This window comes from Macrobrachium rosenbergii, chromosome 19 (genome assembly GCF_040412425.1).
Source record: "Macrobrachium rosenbergii isolate ZJJX-2024 chromosome 19, ASM4041242v1, whole genome shotgun sequence".
NCBI lineage: Eukaryota > Metazoa > Arthropoda > Malacostraca > Decapoda > Palaemonidae > Macrobrachium > Macrobrachium rosenbergii.
Window position 1 is genome coordinate 34,138,931 of NC_089759.1, and position 25,433 is coordinate 34,164,363.

The following is a 25,433-nucleotide window of genomic DNA, read 5'->3' on the forward strand; positions in this document are numbered from 1 at the left end:
GAGCTGATTAACAGCTCTCCTAGGGCGGGCCCGAAGGATTAGATTTATTTTTACGTGGCTAAGAACCAATTGGTTACCTAGCAAAAGCCCCCCACTGGAGCCTGTGCAAGAAACACCAACTAGTTTGCAGTAATAAGCGGTACGAACACCAACCTGAGGGAGTGATAGAGAACGTTCAGGCAAAGATCCTCTGGGACTGTGGTATCAGAACAAATAGGGTGATACGTGCCAATAGACCAGACTTGACGCTGATTGACAAAATCAAGAAGAAAGTATCACTCACTGATGTCGCAGTACGATGTGACACCAGAGTAGATTAGAAAGAAAGAGAAAAAATTGGTAAGTATCCAGACCTGAAAATAGAAATAAGAAGGACGTGGGATATGCTAGTGGAAATTGTACCCATAATCGTAGGAACCCTAGGCACGATCCCAAGATCCTTAAAAGGAACCTGGAAAAACTAGATACTGAAGTAGCTCCAGGACTCATGCAGAAGAGCGTGCTATTAGAAACAGCGCACATAGTGAGAAAAGTGATGGACTCCTAAGGAGGCAGGATGCAACCCGGAACCCCACACTATGAATACCACCCAGTCGAATTAGATGGTTGAGATAGAAAAAAAAATAATAATATAATAATAATAATAATATTGAATATATTATTTCAACAGTAATAATAATAATGATAACAATGATCTATTTATAGAAAAAAATTTCATATATTTGGGTGCAAATTAATAAATAATGAACATTCAACCGAAAAATAAATAAAAATGTAACCTGTTATAATATTCAAACAAAGACTTACGGATTATTTGGAAGCTGAACATTTACAGTCAACATTTATATCTTATATATTTCTCCCTATATTCATTCTCGATAACAAGAGTTTCCATTTCTTCAGGCGAGGGAAACCCTCACTTCTGGGGAAAAAAATCTTTCTGTGGTCAAACGAAACGAAAATATAAAGCTTGAAAATCAATTATAGATTTTCATAGCACTTGGGAAGACAAATTCAATTCAGCTCAACATCTGTTTCGCTCAGTAAAAACGCAATTTCACCGTCTGTCCATTTACGCATGGTCAGAGTTTCCACACTTTTAAATTGCTGAACTTTTACGGGAGCTATTTCATTTGGTTCTTTTCGATAAATGTTCAGCTTTTTATTTGTATCACTTACTATCACTTTGCTGTAGTAGGTAATTCTGTCTCTCTCTCTTTCTACATTGTTATGATGGTTCAGTCAGGAATAGTTTTATACTATATAGAGATATTGCAACTCTAATAAATCCAAACCCACTAAATGTAGAGTCATAATTCATGCAGCATTAGTGTGAAGTAAATCATAGCGGGGCTGAGAAACTTCCAAACATCGTTATAGTAACACACTTGTCTCCTGTTTGGAAATGAAATATATCAGTGTCAGAAAGAATAATTTCAATGCAAGGCCCAGGAGGACTTTATATATATATATATATATATATATATATATATATATATATATATATATATATATATATATATATATATATATATATATATATATATAATTTGTATACATATGTTGTCTATATATATATATATATATATATATATATATATATATATATATATATATATATATATATATATATATATATACACTAGCTGACCAACCTGGCACTGCCCGGAAGAACTTTGAAGGATTCAAAACGTTTGGTAGAGGTAGTATGGTAGTATGGTGAAGTTGGTGTGCATGGTGGGGGTATTGCCTAACTACACGATAATTAATTTCAGACCTCATTTAAAGTGACTTTATAAGGAATATGTCACTGTAACGCCCTGAAGCAGTCGCTATAGCAAATTCCGAAGGTAAAAACGAAGAAGAAACCAACGAATTAATGAGGAAATTCGCATTTGAACAAATAAAAAAATGAAATACCGTACATTTTGACATCGGTCTTAGCTAGCAGCTACTTAAGATACAGTGTCCGTTGGCTATATAAGTATTAAATTATTATCACAATTGTAATTTTAGACACCGCAAAAAGAGCTGCAACTGGTTTCTGTTTCCTGTACGTGTTAATGAACGCGTTTCAGTTCCCTTTGACGTTTAAGGGAAAGTGTAGGCCAAAGTCTGAATGGTCTAATATACAAATTGTCGATAATTGGCGATTTTTTAGCAGATTAAGTATTTAGATATGATGATGGTAATACCTCAAGGTACTTGAGAAATTGTATTTTATTGGCAAGGTATGGTTAGGTTTGGCTTTAGATGGAAAGTGAAAAAAATGTGGTATTTTCGTCGCAAGTAATTTTTTAATGAGGGGGTAGTTTTATCACAGAACCATTTATTCTGCTAATACGCATGCGTGGATGGTGATTGATTTGTTTCGTCTTGTCAGTGAATTATTTCTTGATCTCCAAAGTTGTGCCCATAGTTACAAGGTTTTTTTGTGGATTAAGTAGTTACATATGATGATGGTAGTACCAGAGGATTCTTAAGAATCTGTATTTTATTGGCAAGGTATGATTGAGATACGTTTGGCTTAAAATGAACACTGAATAAAGGTGGTAATTCCTTTGCGATTAATCTTTTAATGAGGGGGTATGTCTATCACAGAAGCGTTTGGTCTGTTACTTTTTTTCCGTGGCAAGGATTGTAAATAACACTTAAACCAATATACTGTAGGTTTTCAATGTTGATTTTATTGAGGTAATAAACAATTGTATTAATAATTTTCATAAATTATGATCAAATTCCATGTAAATTCTGGTCAAAAATTGATGTTATAGGGGATTTGGATTATTGTATAGGGTAATTGTACGTCTGGCAGCGCTGGGAAAAATGGTGGAGTGTCAGGTGAAAAATGCGAATAAACCCAGGAAACTGAAGGAAAAGGTGACGTAAAAACGAAAATTTCATTTGTTTTGTCGATGTTTGAATGTATGTCACGGGGCAGGGGTTTGATTTTGAGTTATAAACCTTTCTGGGGGTGACATAGAGGTCATGTGCAAAATTTTGTCTGGTTGTATTGTTAAATCTATTTATATCGTTGGCTGATCTTTTTTCTGTCTCCTGGTTTCTGTTTGTTAGGTTGGTGGTTATTTATCTTCTCTGGTGTTTGTCCACGTGATTTCACGAATGAAAGTGAGTGACTAAATTTGGATAAATTTTACACGAAGAGTAAAATTGGAGGGATGCTTAAGAGGTATTTTGCTGGTAGTGAATTAAGAAGCTCTTGAAAAGGAGTTAGATCATAAGCATTAAATAAAAGCATGTAACCGAGATTAAGAACTGTGAACCTTTTTCCCTTTTTTAATAACAGGAAGGCATTTCTATTCTATTTTCTCTTTATAATTTTCTCCCTGGTGGCATTTACAATAACATATAACCTTCCGTACTTACAGAGGCAGAGCTATCATTTCCTATGTAATCAATTCCGTTTCATTCCTCCTTTCAATATTTTCTTCTTTAAATTATTCAATCATGGTCCTCTGCATATCAGAATCAGAAAACATAAACAAATATACGCAAGATAATTGAAGCAAAGCCTCTAGTTGGATGCCAAAGGCCCCATCCCAGAGATGAGATTATGTTGCCTCGTCGTTATTCAGTTCCCGTATTTGCGGATTCCCGAAAGGAAATTCGGAGATTGCCTTGCCCTTTGTTAGTATTCGCCTCGGTTCTAGGTGATGGATTATCTCTCCATTCCTCCGTATCAATCTTTTGCCCTTCCCTTTAGTGGTGAAGGCGGATTTAACACCGGGCTCTTTTCATATTCGCCTCTGCGTGGAATCTGGATTGTGAGTGTCTTTTTGTTCAGTCAGAGAAGGAGAGCCGTTTTCAGTTCAATGTATCGTTTCAATACCCCTAAAATCTTATAGTTACGACTTCATAGAGATGGATAGCTCGTAGACAGAGACAGTTCTGGTGCTTTGCATACTGATTATTTCATAGGGGGCGCTTGGACCTGTTCATTTATTGATTTATTTGTTGCTTAGAGTTCGTGTTCTGCGTGCAGATCGAAACTCTCTTTGTCTCGTGCTCGAACTATCTTGCTTATTGTTTCTTTAAATTTTCTTCAGGCAGTTTCTTTTAATGTTCTTTTACATCGCCTTGTAACTTCACAGCGTTATTGGCTTATTAGCTTTCGTAAAAAAAATTGCTAGAAAAATTTTTTTATGATTAATATGAAATAAAAACGGAAAACTCTGACAACAGAGGCTTGTATATAGGGATCCACATGAAAATGTGTTAACAACTGAATCTTCAGATAATTGCTTAAAAGTCTGTCTGAAAAGTCTCACGCATAAGTAATAAAGAAATATTAAAAATGCAGCCTCTTTAGAAAAGATCTGACTGCATATTAGCCAGCAACAAATTTTTAATGTCATGTGGATGTTAACTCAACAAATAAGGATTTACACTTAGTGGTCTTTAATAAACAGAAAACTAGGCTGGGTTTATAATTATCCAAACACACACACAAACATATATACTGCATATATATATATATATATATATATATATATATATATATATATATATATATATATATATATGTTATAAAAGTCTCATATGAACAGTCATCAATATCACTCAGCTTTTTTTACAGCTTCAAGTGCCGTGACCATCATTCTATATGTAAGATATCATGAAGCGTTATAAGCTAAGGTGAGTACATCCCTCCAGTGAATAAAATGAATATAGGACAACTATAGAGTGATCTTTATCCAGTTGAAAAGGTTTTCATCGAACAATGATGGACTCCTGTAATAAATATAAGGAAAAAAGTCTTCAAGACGGACGGCAAACTTTGGTCTTAATGATAGTAGTAAAGGTAATGAGATGTGATAAACTTCGACCAGGTCAAGTTTATCAATACTACCGTCAATGATAGCGATAATAATTAAAAAAAACTATTGTTATCTTCTTAGAAAGTTGCCATGAATAATCCACGTGTTTTGTTAACTAACAACATAGGCCAAAGTTTTACAATTAAAAGTTTCTAGGGAATGAATCGACCTGCGAAACTTGAAAGATTCAGGGGAACGAGGGAGACTCATCTCTGCGCTGTGAAAAGGCTATAGCAGCAAGTAAAGTATCAGGAAAAAGATTATCATGTTATTGGCCAAAGTTATTTAGAGGGAACTTTTAATCTCTCAGCAGTTCTTGATATTTCTCACTTCTTAGTTGTTATTGTACGTTTTTATATACGCGGTCTGATTCCGCCTTCCCTCTCCCCCTGTAGGGGGGAGGGGGGAGGGAGGGAGGACGATTCCAATATTGGAGGCTATTCACATGACCTTCGTCTTTTGCCCTTCATGACTGTATATAAATCAGGGTGTAATAAAAATTTCATATATATATATATGTGTGTGTGTGTGTGTGTGTGTGTGTGTGTGTGTGTGTGTATGAACTAGCCTCCGTTCAAAGAGAGGGGAATTCTCCCTTCATAAGCAACTGTGTTTTAATGACCTGCCCAGCGCATCATTAGCACAGTTCTGAAGTTGGATAATTAGGAGTGTTTCGTTATAGAATTAGAGCTTCAGAAATGAGACTTCTTCTAATGACTGTAGTCTGTAATGCCCTGACGCTGCTTTCCTCATAGACTGTATAATATGATTATCAGTCTATTTTTCCGTTTTTGTTTAGTAAATCCCAGTACTTCATTTGCAAATTTTAATTATATATGCTTTTGTGGTTAAATGTTATTCATTATAATAAGCAACACAGTTTATGTGATGTTATGAAATACTCAAAATACTGAAAGTATTTTGATAGATTCATCAATGAAATGGACGTATAATCATGGCTTTAAACGCATATATCTGAACAGTATTTGAGTCTAGCAACCTAAAGTATTCGTAATCACGTCGAATTGAAAACTCGCTTTTCCTGCTATCAGATCTAATAACATCTCTCAATTTTTCTTATTTTTGAGGTTTCATCATTTGTTCCATTTGTTTAATCAAAGAAAGTCAAGCCATCGTGGAATGTATTTCCTTCTTTAGTGATTATACTGCTGGAAAAAAGGCTTCCTCTTTTTGGTAATGGCTTCCTTATTTATCCGAAATTGAATAGCACCCCTAGGTATTTGCAACGCAAAGAGTAAAAATTTATTGTTTCTAACTTCGCCACCAGAATATTTTTGCCAAGAAAAATGACGAGGTATTACGGCTTTAAATTTAGTAAGAAAAAGATGCAAAAGTGAGTAGAATGAAGTTTGCAAACAGAAGCCCGTGGGCGTACCATACATAAAAAAAATGAACGAACAAATCAGTCATACCATATGTTTAATTTTAATGTTGCATTAACTTACATTGATGACGGGTAGTTTATAATGATATAGCAATTGTTTTACAATGAGGTTCACTGCACATTTTAGATGTGGAAAAGCCGAAATATCAGAGGACAAGTTTTTCTCTTTGTGCGAGCATCGCATGATGTATAATTGGATGTACAGTATGTCTTTGTCAGAGAGAGAGAGAGAGAGAGAGAGAGAGAGAGAGAGAGAGAGAGAGAGAGAGAGAGTGCTTATCTGATTAACGTCTGATGAGCGGTTCCAAGCCAGTAGGATGATATGATATCCCCAGCTCTACTAATTTAGTATAATTTTTTGACGGAGCGCTAAATCGTAATGCAGTCGGCTGTCCATTAAATGCAAAAAATTTACTTTTTAGATCCCCAATGGTAAGTGGGTCAAAGGATACGATCCAGCTCAGCTTTCCTAAAGAATAAAATTGGGAATTTTGTAAATGACGAAAGGATAGTACCATAACACCACGAGAGAGAGAGAGAGAGAGAGAGAGAGAGAGAGAGAGAGAGAGAGAGAGAGAGAGAGAGACTTTGATAAACATCCTTATTGAAATTTGACATTTTCCTTTGAGGAGCGTTTGACAAAGCGCTCGCAAAGATAAACTCAAGGCATTTTAAGCTTTTATACTTATAGCCAATTAGGTTGATTTTCATTTGATGAAAAATCATATATGACAAGTTCCAATGACTATAAAAGTGTTTTAGGGATTTACAAGTTTTTCCTTTTCTACTTCTTAAATCAAAATGAATAAAGAATGAGCATAACCATGCATTATTTATAAATTCATCCATCTTACTATGGACCAGTTCATTATTTTTATATTTATACTCTTGAAACTCTATTAACTGTTGTTTCACATTATTCTAGGATAAACAAGATATGTGTTGACATTAATGATGATTAATGTATCGTAATTTGTATGTTAAATAGTAATATTTGAGCACGTCTGTTTAACTTATCCAAAAGGAACTTGTATATTAAAAAATTTAGGAGACTACATTGCTTAACAGTTGCTACATTAGTTACCATAAGACATCCCACGAGTTATTTATCGTTGCCGAAACAAATTCAGTGTTTCAGGACAAAGCATATGATGACGACTTCTCCCCTTGAGTGACACAATGCAAGCCTCCCGAAATTGAATCTGATTATAACATGTTCCATCCACGTATTTCTTCTCATGAAGCGAAACCAGAAGCTCATATAGCATCATTTCTGTGCTTCGAGAGAAATGTGCAAAGCACCAGAGCAGCGCTTGTGGACTTGAGTGCTCGTTATCATTACCGAGAGGAAGTTCTCAGAAAACTTTTTCCACATAATAACCTCGGAGGACGAATAATTCGGAAGCATTAGAATCTGGATGTGGAGGGAATCTAAAAAGAAATGACTTCATGTTTCTAGCGCTGATGGAGTAAAGATATCCTACTGAAATTCAAAGCAAAAATTCATTCATACACTAATCAGGCTATTTAAGACCCCAACTAAACAAACATATCATATTCCTTTATCTATTTTTTGCATTATTACAGTTTGCGAAGATACGTAAATACATTTTTACAAGTTTTTAATTAATTCAGTGTGATTACTCATAAATAATTCTTTAAACTCTGTCTATCAACAGACTGCTTTAAAACTTGCACAAAGTGTAAAAGGAATGGGGTTTGGCAAGAGAGGTTGAGACCCTTACAGAGTCGATTTACTATCTTGGGAATATTCCAGATTATTTTATGTAAAAAGGGAGTTACCATGTGTAAAGGAGAATATAGGAGGAAAGGCTACTGAGTATTTTCAAACTATAGCTCACAAGGGGAGATATAATCCCACGGGCCGTGCATCATTGGAGTACGTATTTTGAACTGTTAAATTCAGATAACATAGGCGATGCAAAAGTGAGGGATGTCAGTCAAAATAGGCAATGCAAATCTGATAATGACACTGGATATAACTTATCTTTATTATTCAAATGCGCAAAAATGTGAATAAAACATTGCCCAAAAGGCGGGGTGCAAATAGAGAATACGAGGCCCTTACAGAGTCGATTTACTATCCTGGGAATATTCCAGATTACTTTAGGTGAAAAGGAAATTACTATTTGTAAAGGAGAATATAGGAGGAAAGGCTAATGAATCTATTTTCAAACTAGAGCTCACAAAGACAAAAATGTGAGTAACAAATAAGTAACAAATGAATGAAGAGTAATCACTGAACACAACATGTGTCAGTAAAAGAATAAAATGTTGGGAAATGGCAACTGCGACAATAGTCCTGCCTCTTTTAAAACTTTATCAGCATCATAAACAGGGGAATAACAGACCGCTGTCATTGGATAACGTAACTTTCAGCCTGTCTCTAACGATCTTATTGTAATAGGATTATAGTCTATCCTTATGTTCATATTGAATCATGTGACGCAAAAAGTGTCAGTAAAAGACTAAGGCATTGACAAATGGCACCTAAAGCAATAATCCAAACTCTCTTAAAATTGCATCAGCATCATAAACACTAACAAGTTTTGAAAGACCTCGTTAATGGATAACGCGAATATCACTCTTTGTCTCCCAAGATCTAATTGCAGGGAGATTATAGATATTTCTTGTTTGCTTTAAATTTTATATAATTTTAGAATGAACCACTCGCAAGTAACAAGTAATTCAGTACGTCTGTCAGGCGAATGTGACACAGGCTAGTGGTTTAATATCTCGTAACCAACGCAAGGAGAAAATGATCGAGAAGTCTTTGCAAAAGTTATAAGGGCTTACCGTGCCTTATGACCTTTGACCTAAACTGTTTTATTCATTCTAAACCACGTAGAAATATCTTTAGCATGCCTCATCAATTCAGTGGATAAAATAAGACCATGTGGTAGCCCCATGAGACAATGGAAGGGTAATTTGTTGGAGAGTTCACAAACTCAGGACACCGGGAATCAACGCGCAACGGGGCCTTTGGGCTGTTAGGCGCGAATCAGATCTAAGTAGAGTACAGAGGTGCTAGGCCAGATTGAGACCTGGGAGTTCAGGTAACGAAATGTTAATTTTACAGTTCACACCCGATGATCTGAGCACTGAATTAATGACAGGGTGTGCGCCGGTAGACCGAACGTAATCGTGGGACAGGAAGTGAAACTTTTATCTGGCGGTAGTCTCATTGTTATCATTCTCATTGTTATTATTATTATTATTATTATTATTATTATTATTATTATTATTATTATTATTATTATTATTATTATTATTATTTGGGTTGTTAAGAATAAATTTTTTACCTTAAATGAAAATATGAAACTAGAGCAACAGATATTTAAGGAATTATGACAACTCATTAGAAGGAGGCTCAAGGTAAAGAAACGAGGTTATAACCGGAATAGTTATTTAAAGAACATTTAATACCAACAGCAGTGGGTTGCGATAAAGACACTGAAGACATTCAGCGCCAAACTGGTATTGGAATCTTCAGTATTACCTTTTATGCATTGCATTCAGTGCCCATGGGCATTTTTCTAAATTCTCAATTATTTCCCATTCCTTCACTTTCCCTTTGACACATGTAGAAAATAATCCGGTTTAATCTTTAAGGGGAAGCCTGTCACTTGTTTCACGCGGAAATGTCATAATAATAATAATAATAATAATAATAATAATAATAATAATAATAATAATAATAATAATAATAATAATAATAATTCTGTTCAGATTTTCTCATGATTTTCTATTCTTCGGGGATGGTGTTTGATAAAACTTGGCCAATATTCAGCCACCAGGAATTCAGCACCGCTCCTGGCCACTGTACTGCACTATCCCTGATGATATCTGCCGAAACTGTCGAAGCGTTACGTCCCCAAAACAAACTTCCATTCCCGTAGGAGGGGTAGTGTCGTCAGTGCACCTCATACGGTGCACTGTAGGCATTACTTAAGGTTCTTTGCAGCGTGCCTTCGGCCCCCAGCTGGAAAACCCCTTTCTTTCATTTTACTATGCCTCCTTTCATATTCTCTCCTCTTCCATCTTACTTTCCACTCTCTCCTGACAATTGCGAGGTTTTCCTCCTGTTACACCTTTCAAACTTTTACTGTCAATTCCCATTTCAGCGCTGAGTGACCTCATTGGTCCCAGTGCTTGGCCTTTGGTCTAAATTCTGTATTCAGTTCAATTCAATACAGCAAACTTCCGAATCCTGACAACGACCCTTCCACCGCGTATGCCGTTCCAGAAACTCTTCGGGGTCAACTCTCCATGTTGAACACACTGCCTTCGACTACATTCCTGACATTTTTGAGTCTGGAATAAGTATAGAGGACCTAGAACCTTTCTGTCATTCTTTCTGACCAAAACATAAATACTGATAAAGTTTTCGTAAACACTGGTATAGAAGAAAAGAGAAAAGTAAGAAGAAAGTAAAGCATATATAGAATTCGTTCAGCTGATGCAGTTGTTCTGTTCCTGAGAACTCGTTTATTTGAGTCTACTCCCTTCACGCAATAATAATAATAATAATAATAATAATAATAATAATAATAATAATAATTATTATTATTATTATTATTATTATTATTATTATTATTATTATTATTATTATAAAAAATAACAATAAAATACTCATTTTAGGACTCAAGGTTAGTAAAAATAGGTAAATTTTTCCGAGGCGTATATATAAGTAACAAGATATCATTTTGCAGGGCAAGAATTCTAGATTTCCCAAGAGAGACAATTTACATGCTCTCGGCCAGGAAAGAGAATTATTATCTGTTCTTATTTTTTCCAGTAAAGAGTTAAGACAAATAAACTGAAAGTGTATATATCCTCCGATTTTTAAAACTAAAAAATCTGGCTATATGCGTGTTATATTTTTTCCAGTTCACATTATACTTATGTTTTTCGTCTTGTATCGTTCATGTTTTTGTGAATATGGCAATGACTTCGACTTTGCATACGGCAAAATGAATTTTCATTTTAAAGGCGTGATGAGAATTGTCTATGATATGGTGGGATTCATTTTATTTATTTCTGTCATGTGGTAATCAGCGATTAAAGTTGTTGTAACTTTCTTAAACATTTCTCAACTTGAACACATCATTCGAAATAGTGTCTCGCAAATCTATAGTTATTGTCACTTACTTATCGTTTTGATGCTGCAGCCCTCTAGATTTAATAACCTATCAACATTTGGTCTGGCCAGTGCTTGGATAGGTGAACACCAGTTGAGGCACCGCCCGAGTCATTGCGCTATGAACTTCATCTCAAGAAAAAATGTGCAAGAAACTTACGATTGGCCTGTGAACCCAGGTGTAACTGTTAGTGGGTTACAGTGTGGCCTAATAGAATGAAGGGTCCTGTAATATATAAACTAATCATAATTAATACTTTTATCTTCAGTACTAACAACAAAAATGGTGTTCTTTTCATTTCTAATATTTTGTTCCGCCTTAAAGAAGTACCTGTACTTATAACGAGTAATGTATTATAGTGTGTCCCAATAGAATTAAGGGTCCAGTAATATATAAACTAATCATAATTAATACTTTTATCTTCAGTACTAACAACAAAAATGGTGTTCTTTTCATTTCTAATATTTTTTCCGCCTTAAAGAAGCACCTGTACTTATAACGAGCAATGGATTACTGATTTGGTGAATGCTTATAGCAGCGTCATGAGATTTTGACATTTTTGTCTTTTCAGTTTTCGATAGACAATAAAGGGGACGTTTACCAGTTATTTGCTTGTGCAGTGATGTGCATTTACTCACGTGCTATTAATGTGTCATGAACTTCACATGATCTGTTTTTCACCTCTGCAGAAATGAGCTTTCTTTTCAGAGGGAGATTATTTTGCGTGTAAGGGCCTTTCAGACTGCTCCTCGCGAGTAGGTTTCGTAATTGCAACAATAATACAGTGCACCAAATGACTGAAAATATAGCTTCCGTTGTAGAATTTTATTTTTCATGCGTCTGTTTCAGCTTGTTCCTCCAAACCATTCTTTTTTTCTGTGTTGATTTACTAAGATTTTTTGCTGAGGTAGAAGATAAAAGGGAATTTCTTTTCATAGTTAAATTAGACAGTTTGGTAAAGGCCTGAATGTCCTTGAGACAATCAGATTAATTTTGCTACCTTTTTTAAAAAAAGGTAGCACAATAATGAAATCATGGAAACAACGTTACTTATAACGTTGCCCCAGACATTAATGTACACTGTTTTACGAAAAGCCAAAAGCTAAACTATATTTCATGTTTTTCTTGTAATTCTTATCTTGTTTCAGTCATCGCTACGTGAACGATCATTTTCTTGCGCTATAGAATCCAATCAACTTTACTCTATATTCTATAATCTTTGACTCTTTGGTAAAAAAAAATTAAAACCATCGATATTTGCATTCACTCCCTCTCTTACTTGGCTTTTCGGTTCAGTTGTGACTCCTCTACCACTCCTGACATAGCTTTAGTTTTAGCAATGGACAGACACTATAGCTTACTTGGAAACGATTGGGTGTGTGGTGATCCTTCAGAGCACTGAGCTAGCCCAGTGTAGCTTTATGTAATAAATCAACCAAGTTTTTCAACGAATTGGTGATCATCGTAAGATATGAACAAGCACCAGTAATTATGATATTTCCTTAAACAAAATAGCATTGCTTCAAAATCTGTTTTTTCTTTTTTTTTTATAAGTGTTACATATTTCTATTCAAACTTGTCAGTCAGTTTTTTTAGGAGTAAAGATGCCTTTAATCTTTCTGTAAACTCGTCCCCTTTTCTGGTGTCATGATGTACATAAAATAAGTGGCAAGATGTCCTCCGTGTCCTATGCCAGTTTCTGAGGTTTGCAAAGAATTTCTTTGTAACAAATACCCTTTCCGGCCGAGGGGATGGCTGCACCACCAAATTAGCTAAGGTTTTTTTAGGAATAAACATGAAATTTTTAGTTCTCCTATTCCTTTCTCCCATGGCTTTCACAACCATTCCATTTGAATTGTGCCAACGAAATTGGATGGAGGGTATGAGTTCACCTGCGTCAATTTCTTTATGTGTTTGGTTTTCTGACTGACCGTTTTGTTTGTGATAGAGATATGGACAGATTCTCATGAAATATTGTGAAGGGGTGGGATTCAGGGTAAGGAGGAGTCGAACACACTCATGCCTATGTGGACCCGGGGATTTCAAGAAGAGGAATTGTCGAATTAAATCAATATAACGAGGTTATATGATCTAGATTTATTTTCATGTAAGGAGATATACGGATAATCTTGAAATCAGAGAAATAACACGTCGATCTGTATTAGCCAGGCTGCTAATTACCACATTCTGTTCATTAGAAACTGGCCATTTTGAGGTTAAACGGAACGGAGATCGATGTTTCAACTCATCAGCTGTAATAGTCTAAGGACAATAAAAATCAAGTTCGTGTCATCCGTTGGGGTCAAACCTCATACTTTTTTCCTTCCACGATTTTCCTTTGGGACTGGACTGTACAAGGACTCATCACTGGTTTGTTTAGGTCCTCAAACATTAATAAAACAAAAGTAAAGGAAGCCAGAGGAGGTAAAGTAACAACTATAAGTAAAGGTCAAATACTCAGAGGTAGAATAGGAAATAAAAAAAAAACCTGTAGCATGAAAGAAAAAGACAGAATTAATCCGGAGAAGAGATTTTGTTGCCTCGTCGTATTCAGATTTTATATCTCCGGGGCCCTTGAAGGAATTCCAGTGATTTCTCGGAACTTTATCAGCATTCTCATCGGTTCTGGAAATTAGATCACCTATCGAAATTGCCCACGTCTGTGGCCACAAAGAAAAGGATGATTTAAGAGTGGTGATTTATGTTATATGTTTTTCAGATAATTGTTAGTTTCAGTAAAGTAATAAAACAAAAGAATTCGCAGTTTTATTAGCAATGTGTCCCGAACATTTAGTTGTTTGATAAAAAAACATCTGAGTTGTCTATAGAAGGTAAATATTTTTCAGTTTACCTTCACCATCCAAATAAGCATAATGATTTTATTACCAAAGCACTGGTGAACTTCAGAGAGAAAGATACATACATACATACATACTTGGACACACACACACACACATATATATATATATATATATATATATATATATATATATATATATATATATATATATATATATATAATGTATAATTATATATGTGTGTGTGTGTTTGTTTGTGTAAATACATATATATATATATATATATATATATATATATATATATATATATATATATATATATATATATATATATACAGTATATAAAACTAGAGTTTTCTACTCTTGTGACATTAGTAAAACAGTAACAAGCTTATGATTTCTTATGACACGGTGATAACAAGAAATTTCAGTAAAATCGACATACACTAAGTGCATTAGTTAATCAGCGAACATCGGTAAAAAATAAAAAAAAACACGCGAAAAGTATTCATAAACAACAAGATTTTATTCTTAGTGTAATAAAAAAGTACAACAAACTCTTTACCTGCATAAGAAAAATAAAGTAATTAATCTTGGGGAGGATATTAAGGCTCCTTCTCTAAACATTTTACTAATCAGGAAAGGCGATTACGTTGTCATCAAGGGGGTCGGATTGTTTTTCATGAGAGAGATTTTTTAAGAGTTGGCACTTATAGTGATTAATAATCCTAAAGGAAAAAAACAATGCCGCAATCTTCATCTTATTTTGCGAATATCACATAAACACACTTATTTTTCTTAACCCTTAAAGGCCTGAACTGAAAAGTTGCAAATAGATGACGTGCTCACTCCTGCGATCACGAATCATTCTTAAACCGGCTCTTTACCGTGGTAATAATTAGCTTCTGCGAGACCTCACTTTTAGGAATTATGATTGCATACCTTTGCTTTTTTATTGTTCAGTCACTTTTCTTTTTTATCTTTCCTTTTAGACGTAGAGAGGACTAACACCAATTCCGAGTTACATATAGTTTCTATTTTTTCCATTTTCTAAATTCAATACTTGATATTTTCCACTTGTTCTCTAATTTAATTTGTTATATAAACCCTGCATATATTTCCGGCTAAAACCCTTGAATTCGGGTGACAGTGATATAAAGAAAATCGTCGTTTTGTAGAACGATTCAAACAGGGTTTCATGACCTTGTTTATGACGCATATCTCTCGAAATCTGATACTTCTACTGAAGCCGTTATTAGTTTTTCTGTTTCATACAGGCTGGGAATGATAAGGGCATTAGGTTACCCAGCCCAATAGCTTGTGTGTTCAGAAGAATACTATTCTTAGTTTTTCAATAAACACTGGCAAGTGTTTATAAACCTAGAAATATTTTAAGCCTCTTACTCTCGGCTGGAGAGAAATTTAAAAACTTTTTTAACCATTAGTAACCCGATTTTTTATTGGTCTGATATTTTTTCATTTCTGTATCATCAGTTGATATTTTCGAACATTACTAAATCATTTGTGGTATTAAAAGATCAAATATTTTGTAACAGGTTGCAAATGTCCCGATGAACTTCTATCTCCCGTTTGCCTGAATAAGTTTCTGCACTGAAAATCTGAAACTCTGAATTGGCAGTCAAAAAGCGCACCTACCAGAGGAAGATTAATTCATATTTTATGTATTCATTATTAATAAGGCACAGATTTGAATGGCGGAACAGAGGCTACAGATTTTTGTGTTTTTTAATTCGTTCTAAGAAAGTATTCCCCTGAATGGCAATTCTAGGTACAGAGTCTTTGAACTATTTGTTTCCTCCGGACGTTGCAACAAGCCTTTTGCAACAAACACTTTACCCTCAATTCGTCTTCGACGAGCAAAACATTTTCCCCCAGCGAGGAAAGTTCTGGCTTAAATAAACAATGCCGGGAATCGTGTTGATTTTTGGCTGGAAGTCGTAATTCCAGCCAACACTTGACGTCTGCCATTTATCTTGAGAACGAGAGAGGGAGAGAAGGAGAGAGAGATTCGTGAATAAATAAATAAATGATTATATAAATAAATTATTAAACGCCAGTATATGTGTGGACAGATTATGGTGTTCCGTTTGTTTGATAGTGGGTTTTTTTTACCAAGTAAAAAGATTACATATGTGAATTGATAAATAAACATTTTTATTATATTAAACATGTTACTCTATTAATCTCAAATAGTTGGAGTTTGTAGAAACATAATTACTCGGCACGGTGTATGGTCTTATCGACAGCACGCTTGCCCATTTAATGAAAGGTTGGGAAACATATTTGAAATTATTATAGTAATTTTACCGTTTTGCATAAACCAAAAAGGATGAATGCAGGATCATATGGTGCTTTCAAAGTACAACTATTTCTAAGATCAAAACTCCCGAAGGCTGGTAGCTCCTTGAGTGCACTTCATACGATACACTCTAGGCATTACTTAAGGTTCTTTGCAGCTTCCCTTCGGAACCCTAGCTGCAACCCCTTTCCTTCCTTTTACTGTACCTCTGTTCATATTCTCTTTCCTCCAGTTTACTTTGCAGACTCTCCTAACAATTGTTTCATAGTGGAACTGCGAGGGTGTCCTTTTGTTACACCATTAAAACCTTTTTACTTTCAATTTCACTTTCAGTGCAGAATGACCTCATAGGTCCAAGGGCTTGGCCTGTGATCTAAATCTTATATCCTATATTCCAATTTAAGATCATACCGATGCCATTGGCTATCGATAATTTCAAATGTAACGACTTGTGTTCGAACAAGAAACTCATAATAATATATATATATATATATATATATATATATATATATATATATATATATATATATATATATATATATATATATATGCTAGCTGACCAGGCCGTTGCTGCCCGGGAAAACTCGGAATGACATCTACGGGTAGGGGAGGGAAGGAGGAGGGGAGGGAAGATGGAAGGGAAGGGCGGGAGAAGGGAGAGGGGAAGGGTGAAGGGGAGGGGGAAAGAAGGGAAGAGGGATGGGGAAGGGAGGGAGGGTGAGGGGGAAAATAGAGGGGGTGGGAAGGGGGAGGGGAAATTACGTTCCTGGTCAGAAGATAATAAAAAGTATCTCCAGTGAACAAAGAAAATAAATAAAAGATACTGTATTTCTACAGTTCACACTTAGGTGTGTCTGTGTGTTTGTGTGTGTGCGTGTGGGAGGGGAGAAGGTCTGTCTCTCGTGCAACAACAGACGGACCCAGTGTTGCCATTTCCACATCATTGACTTCCATGCCCGCCTAACGTATATAAAACGATATTTGCTTTCCTTCACAGTCTAAAGATCATTCCCATAAACATCCTTATCAAGTTAATCACAATCACTTTTTACATTTATTAAAACAATCTTAAATAGATTAGAGTTACCTTAATTAGATGGAAGTAAATATCAAAATTAACGTAAATTCTGAGCAAAAATTGATGTTATAGGGGGTTTATTGTTGTAGGTTAATCGTGATTCTGACAGCGCCAGAAGAAAAGGTGAAGCGTCGGGTGAAAAATGAGAATTAAACCAGAAAACTGAAGGAAAAGGTGATGTACAGACGAAAATTTCATTTGGTTTTTCTGAGTTTGTATGTCTGTCACAGTTAGGGGTTTGATTTTGAGTTAAAACCCTTTCTCGGGTGACATGGAGGCCATGTGCAAAATTTCGTCCTGGGTCTGTCAAACGGTTTGGATTTCTATAGAAGCCAAACAAATATACAAACATTCACTTTTATATATATATATATATATATATATATATATATATATATTATACCTACTGTATATACAGTATATATATGTATATATATATATATATATATATATATATATATATATATATATATATATATATATATATATATATACTGTATATATATAAAATATACCAAATTTCGAGGACCTGTTAAGTATACCTTAGTTTAACCAGACCACTGAGCTGATTAACAGCTCTCCAAGGGCTGGAAAATGACAGCAAATAAAATATTGTAACTGAAAGTAGCGTTATTTCTGTAAAGCGTTCATTTGAGAATACTTGACAAGACAGAAAACGTGTCCATGGGACACTGGCTATGATTTAAAAATCGTTGAGAAAATCTCGCTCACGAACAGAGCCTTGCCTATTCTTTTGTATTCACTTGTACGCACGAAAGGGTCATATGGAATTTCCAATAATCGTTCACTCCAAGGCCGTAACTCGCACAGACCCAGGTTTAACGTGAAAGGCAAGGTAAGGAAGGGCATCTTTAAATGTAAAGGTTTTAAAGATACGCTTCTGTATAAAGATATTAGTGATATTATTTCAAAGTTCTGAAATGCAAGCACCAACACAACAGCGTAAATGGCACTATGTCCTCATTTTGCATATGTTTGTGGTTTCATCTATTAAGCATGATTGAGTGGATAAGTCTACTGTCATCCCAGTACAATTCCAAAAACGAGCAGTTTTGAAATCAGGATTACGCAATTAGCCTACAATAAATAACTCCCTTTGTGTATAGGTTAGTCCCAATTTTTAATATGTTCGTTTTTTGTGTGTTATCTGTGAACCAATAGTTATTACGCAAACAAACAAACTTGTACACACACCAAAGTATGTTTTCTGTTTATATAATTTTACAATAACAAAAATGCTTCATGTATTGAGAGATATAATTCTCCAGTCATAATTTGAAAAAGAATAAACAAAATCTTCCTTGCGTGTATATTCATTCACCTTCTCACTATTTCAACGACTTTAAAAGCAATATTCCAATATTCCCCCCCCCCCCTGCGAACTTCAAATTTATAACGAAGACTCCATGGCATATAATACGAAGTCATTAATTCAGGACTAAAATACCGAAGTGGAAGTACATATTATCATTATTTTTTCAACCTGGTTTCTGGGAAATTTCTGAATGATGGAAGTCATTCCGCATTCAAATGACTTTGAAATAGAATCTCGTAATTTCATTCAGATTTATATTTGAATATTCATGAAAATTTTTCCCTCTCGCTTCCCCATCGTGAGGTTTCCGTAATTGTGTCGTTAAAACGCCCTTTCGAGTTTATCACATATTTTTTTTTCTTTAGTAATTCACCATCATAAAACCTTCCGTTCTGAGGGAGACAGGTCTGTCACCTCCTGCAGGATTAAGGCTCCCGTTTTATTACTTTTTCTCCTCTTCATCTCTTCTCTTCGAGCCGAAGCTAGATAAGGAATTATGTTTCCCTTTTTAATTATCATCTCTATAAAAAAAATCCTTATTACGAAGTTCCCGTCCAGTTATTAGGGCGAATATTATTTTTTTTTTTTTTACCTGGAAATGGTATCGTTAATTGCAGCCAAAATCTATGGCAATATGTAACTAATCCGTGTAAAGGAAAAGACGCCATACTTGATTTAAACTTAAAGTTCCCGTAGCACGATACCTTTTATAATAACGAAACTGAAAATAATATTACAATACGCTAAAAAATATTCTACTGCTTGTCTTACATCAGAATGTAAAACTCTCTCTTTCCCTCAAGAAACAAAACAAGTAATGGATTAAACAAAAGAAATCTTTCTACTTTTCAGATTTCAGTTACCCAAGTATTACGTTGTCAAAATACTTTTGCAAAATTAGTAATGTTTTTGTCACAAGCATTTCATTGAATCACTCTGGCTTCCGGTTACAAAATTATCACAGATATCAAAGATTACCGAGGTCTAAGTTTCCTGTAACTTACACCAACATCATCGACTTTAAGGTAGTTGTAGTATTTCTTAGGAAAGCAGCTACTTGGAAGATAACCAGCAAGTTATATTAGATGTTATCAGGCCCTAGTAAGTTTACCCATGTCCTAGTTACCTGGTACCTGGGTTCGTGATGAAGAAAGACAACAAATACTTCACTTACAATATCCTATTTTTCATAGGACATCGGATGTAAATCCGTTGAGTTGGAGACTGATTAGAACACCACAGAAGAGGAAAGAATAATCTCCATCTCCAAAATTAAATGAATATATAATTTATTAGATGTACCTCACAAAATACTAAAGGATAAGAAAGAGTGATATAAATCCGAACAAACAGCGATACCTGTGAATGGCCCCGTTATGTAACAACATGTCCTGTGCTTTTATTAAAACAATAAACTGCATATTGCACCATAACTCTTTCTCCTTTTCATGCGCCATCCGGCATTACGAAGCACGAATGGAATTATGAATTCCAAACAGGGCTCGTCCCACTTTCCATGAGGCTTTAACGACAGCGCCGCGAGCAACAGAGACGACATTAGACGTATCTATTCCGATTTTATTATGTAACACACCACGTTTCATTTCAGGAAGAATACGATTAGAATCCTTTCAGTTGATTAGTACTTCTTTCTCTCTCGCATATTTAAAATTATGTATACCCGCTTACATGGCTTCTGCCCCGTCGCTTGAACCAGACAATTAATGTTTGTTGTAAGTGTCTGCAACGTTTCAGGCTGTCAGTTGGCTCCAATATTAACGTAACAAGCTTTAATGTTACCCTTCGCTATGTTCATACGGATATTATTTGAAAATCGTCCATGATTATAAGGACGAAAAAAGAATAAGTTGTGTCATCGATTAGCACAAAGTTTCTTTATTTGTTCATTCGTACGATTCTACCAACAAAGCAAATAAATAACATTGGTGGCCGATATTAATCAGTGATGTGGGCATATCATGTGGAATATGTTGTTGGCTCGTTCTTGGAAACGGAAATTGCATTATTCAAAGGGTTCTCCCAAGTACCTATAAATGACTATATTCATCGAAGCTTATAGCACAACACTCCAGAAGTTACTCACGGCTGATCTAGCAGACATCATTTCAGTGATTTACCAATCTCATATATAATGTTATTAAAACAGTACTTTACTTTTATATATCAATTTACTCATTCTTATTTCGATGAAAAACAAACAGTATTCTATATAGAAAACGATCACTGCTTAGAGAATCGAATAAAGTTCGGGCAAAGTCGGGTTGGTGTTACGAAAAATGTTATTGAATAAGATGGTATTCTATTCTACGGCAGAAAGATGGACTTCATTGGGAAAAAGTATATGTGCAATACATATCGTATCTATTCCTACTTCGAATTATAGTTTTCTTTATGGACAATTGTTACATGGCTTACAATAACTCAATGAAAGTTTATTTGCAAAAATATATCTACGTTTTTTAAAAATAATATACCACTGATCTTCAATATTCGTAATGGTTTTGAAATATCATAGCGTTCACCGTGCATCACTTGCGCCGCGCGTCGTAATTTATTTTTCATGGCAATTTCCATTGGATGCTAATTGCTAATTTGTTTTTCTCCCCTGAAAAAGCTTTACCGTGAATTTGTTTATTTCACTTGGATGGACAGAAAAATATATACATTGTGCGATCTCTCTCTCTCTCTCTCTGTTTATATGGTTATGTATATATATATATATATATATATATATATATATATATATATATATATATATGTGTGTGTGTGTGTGTGTGTGTGTGTGTGTGTGTGTGTGTGTGTATGTGTATAAAACCAAGCGGCTGGATTAATTACAAACGGTGGCGTCAGTAGTGCGCACAGCCCATAAAGGTTCATGAAACTAAATATATTTTATATATTTTTCGTTTGAAGGACTCTGCTATTGGTATATAACATCGGTATATAACATCATATATAAATGACAGACTATTTTGTACAAATGATATGCATAAAATATTTAAATGTCTAAAATTGAACCAAAATGTGACCAGAGATCTATTAGCATTAATGAATTTTAAATTTTTTTTATTTTTTATTTTAGTGGACAGTGAATTTTAACCTAGGATGTCGATATAGTAAACTAATTTTAATAAAGCAATGATTAAAATACAGATAAAAAACAGTATTACACTTACCAGGTGATTAACATGTGCGATAATTAAAAGACGCGCTGATGCAAGTAAAATCACCGTAGTAAACTTTTAATGAACTGAGCCGAGTCTATTAAGTCCTATTAAAGGGAAATAAAAAAAAATTGGCGTTCTTTCGGCGGGATGGAAAGACTTCCTGTTAAAAATTACGTTATTAAAAACATCTCGCACGTCCCAGGTTACTATTAAATGAGTTTTCCTTCTTTTTTCATATCCAGTGGAGATGAAATTACTGCTTCTGGGCATTTGAGTATATTTTGTCAGAAATTATATCACGAATGTTTGTCTTCGATCATTTATATATATATTATATATATATATATATATATATATATATATATATATATATATATATATATATATATATATATATATATATATATATATATATATATATATATATATATATATATATATATATATATATATATATATATATGTATATATATATATATATATATATATATATATATATATATATATATATATATATATATATATATATATATATATATATATATATATATATATATATATATATATATAATCCACCAGTCTGGAAATGTTTGATTTAGGAACCCACAAACATGCAGTCCCCAATGTGGTGGTGCACCATCTTGCTGGAAAATGAAGGTTGGTTGAAGGTCACCTAGTTGTGGTGCCACATATTCAGTCAAAAGGTCAAGGTAAACATCTACAGTAATTGATGTCTCTTTGGAGAAAAATGGACCAATGATTTGTTTGCACATAATCCCATGCCATGCATTCACCTTTGGACTGTCTCGGTGAAGTTCCCTAGTTGCGTGTGGATGTTCTGATTCCCCAGATTCTTACATTATGTATTCAGTTTCCCTGAAACATGAAAGGTTACCTTATCTGTATAACAAACTCAGTTGACGAATGTTACATCCTCAGGAATTTGTTCCAGCATGTTAACTGCAAATTTTATTAATTTTAGTTTATCATTTGGCTCGGGTCCCTGTATGAGTTGCACTTTGTAAACGTACAATCGCAAGTTCTTGCGTAGAACTTTGTGCACTGCTGAACGTAACAGCTGTAAGTGTCTGGCAGCAGTATGGATGGACTTTGCAGGAGAACGATCAAAGGCTCGTCTTACACGATCGATGTTTTCCTCAGTTCTTGGTCGTCCACTCCTCCCTTTACCCAACACTGTCCCTGTCTCCATAAATTTCTCGTGCCCTACAGGAATTGACAGACATGACAGTGGGTGTCTTCCATGTTAAGTTCTGCATTTTCGCCGAGTCTGCTTATCCGATTTTGTTTCAATAAACCATGACACACATTGTGCCTTTTCTTGAGGGGTAGCCATTTTTTAGGGGTTCATTGAACAGTACCTTTTTCATCAACAGGGTACCTGAAATACACAAATGAAATGTGATTAAAAACTTTGATAACTGCTGAGTACATAGAACATATATATATATATATATATATATATATATATATATATATATATATATATATATATATATATATATATATATATATATATATATATATATATATATATATATATATATATATATATATATATGAATGGAAAATTTAAATATATACACTTCCGTCTTTATTTAAAGCTCTCTATTTTTTTCATTGTTTATGAAAACTCACACTGTAGCTACAGAAGAAAAACCCTACCAAGAAAGGAAACTTCGGGGAATAAGAGTGCAGATCTCAGTGATATTTTAATAGGCGCCCTCCTGAAACAAAAGGTGGAATTTAAGAAAGCGATGGATGTCTAATCCTAACATTGTGCTCAGTAACTGTGTACTTAAATATAATGTATAAAAAAACATGATAAGTATATAACCAAAAATTTGAGATCTATAATGGCTTAGATATATTATTTAGGTGTACTTTTCAACACTTAAGTTTTTCTTTTATGTCATTTTTTTACCAATGCAGAATGTAATCAATAGGAAGCCACGGGAAGTAATCCTGTAATTGCTTCTCCAAGAAGATTTCCCACTGATTATCCGTGTCATGATATGAAAACAAGTTGTGGTGTTTCTAAAGCTTTTAACCTATTCAAGAGCAACAACAGTAACAACAGTAGCAAAAAACCACAACAACAAAAATAATAATAACAACAACAAAAACTCCAATAATAATAATAATAATAAATGTATAGATAAACATATGTAAAAGTGTTGCTCCACTATACGGAAATAATGGTACAAAAACTAGGAAAATTCTGCTGCCCCTTCTTTTTCTTCTTCTTCTTCTTCTTCTTCTTCTTCTTCCTCTTCTTCTTCTTCTTCTTTTTCTTCTTCTTCTTCTTCTTCTTCTTCTTATTATTATTATTATTATTATTATTATTATTATTATTATTATTATTATGGAAAAACATACTAAAATGAAAGGTATATCCGACCCTGCCATTACCAAAACCCCGAGACTGTGCATTGCCACCCCAAGCAAAAATACTCACGTCTCCATTTTTTCCCTTGACTGCAGACACGTTTCACGGTCTTAACTTCAACGAAAAGGAAAGACGCATCTTTAGATTGGCAGCATCAGACTCTCTGTACTTTCTTCTCCCGGTTTTACTTTCCTTCCTGGCTCTCGTCTCTTTCCGAGAATTCCGGGCCGAGTATTTCGAAGACTCGGAGGAGGAACATGGCTTTTTGCCGGTTGGTTTCAGATTTGTATCACTCAGTCATTTATTTTTATTTGTTTCATTGTGTTTTCATATCGTAATGTTTCCTTTTTTCTGCTTCTGTTCAATTTTATGCAATTTTCACATGAAAGGTAATTTCCCCTTGAACTGGTTGCCTATAAAAGACTGAATAATAATAATAATAATAATAATAATAATAATAATAATAATAATAATAATAATAATAATAATAATAATAGTATAACTCAGCTCCTTTATATTACAGTAATCTACAAACATGGAAGAAGTGCCCTTAAATCTGAAATTTTGATAGTTCAAGAATTTGTGATATAAGTGCTTTTGAATTCATTGTGACCAGTTGCGTCGTTCACCAGGCATTCAAGCTATTTCTCTCTCTCTCTCTCTCTCTCTCTCTCTCTCTCTCTCTCTCTCTCTCTCTCGTTTTGCAGCCCCTCCCCCCCCCCTTTTTTTTTAAAGGACCGGTTCGTTAACCACAGGCTCATCCTGTCTCAGGCCCAGAATGTTGAAAAAGGAGCTTCTCGTTTTAGCCCACATCGAAGAAGTGGCCTCCTAATTCTTGCCGATCGTATTTTTATTCGAAATCATAATCATCATACTCATTCGGTGTGATGGTTGTTAACTG

At 34.4% G+C, this 25,433-nt stretch overlaps 1 long non-coding RNA gene across 1 annotated transcript in view; it reads left to right on the top strand.

Moving 5' to 3' along the window:
* LOC136848501 (uncharacterized) overlaps window positions 1-25,433 on the top strand; it is a 363,843-nt gene that overhangs the window by 298,197 nt on the left and 40,213 nt on the right. The gene's annotated exons all lie outside the window — the stretch shown is intronic.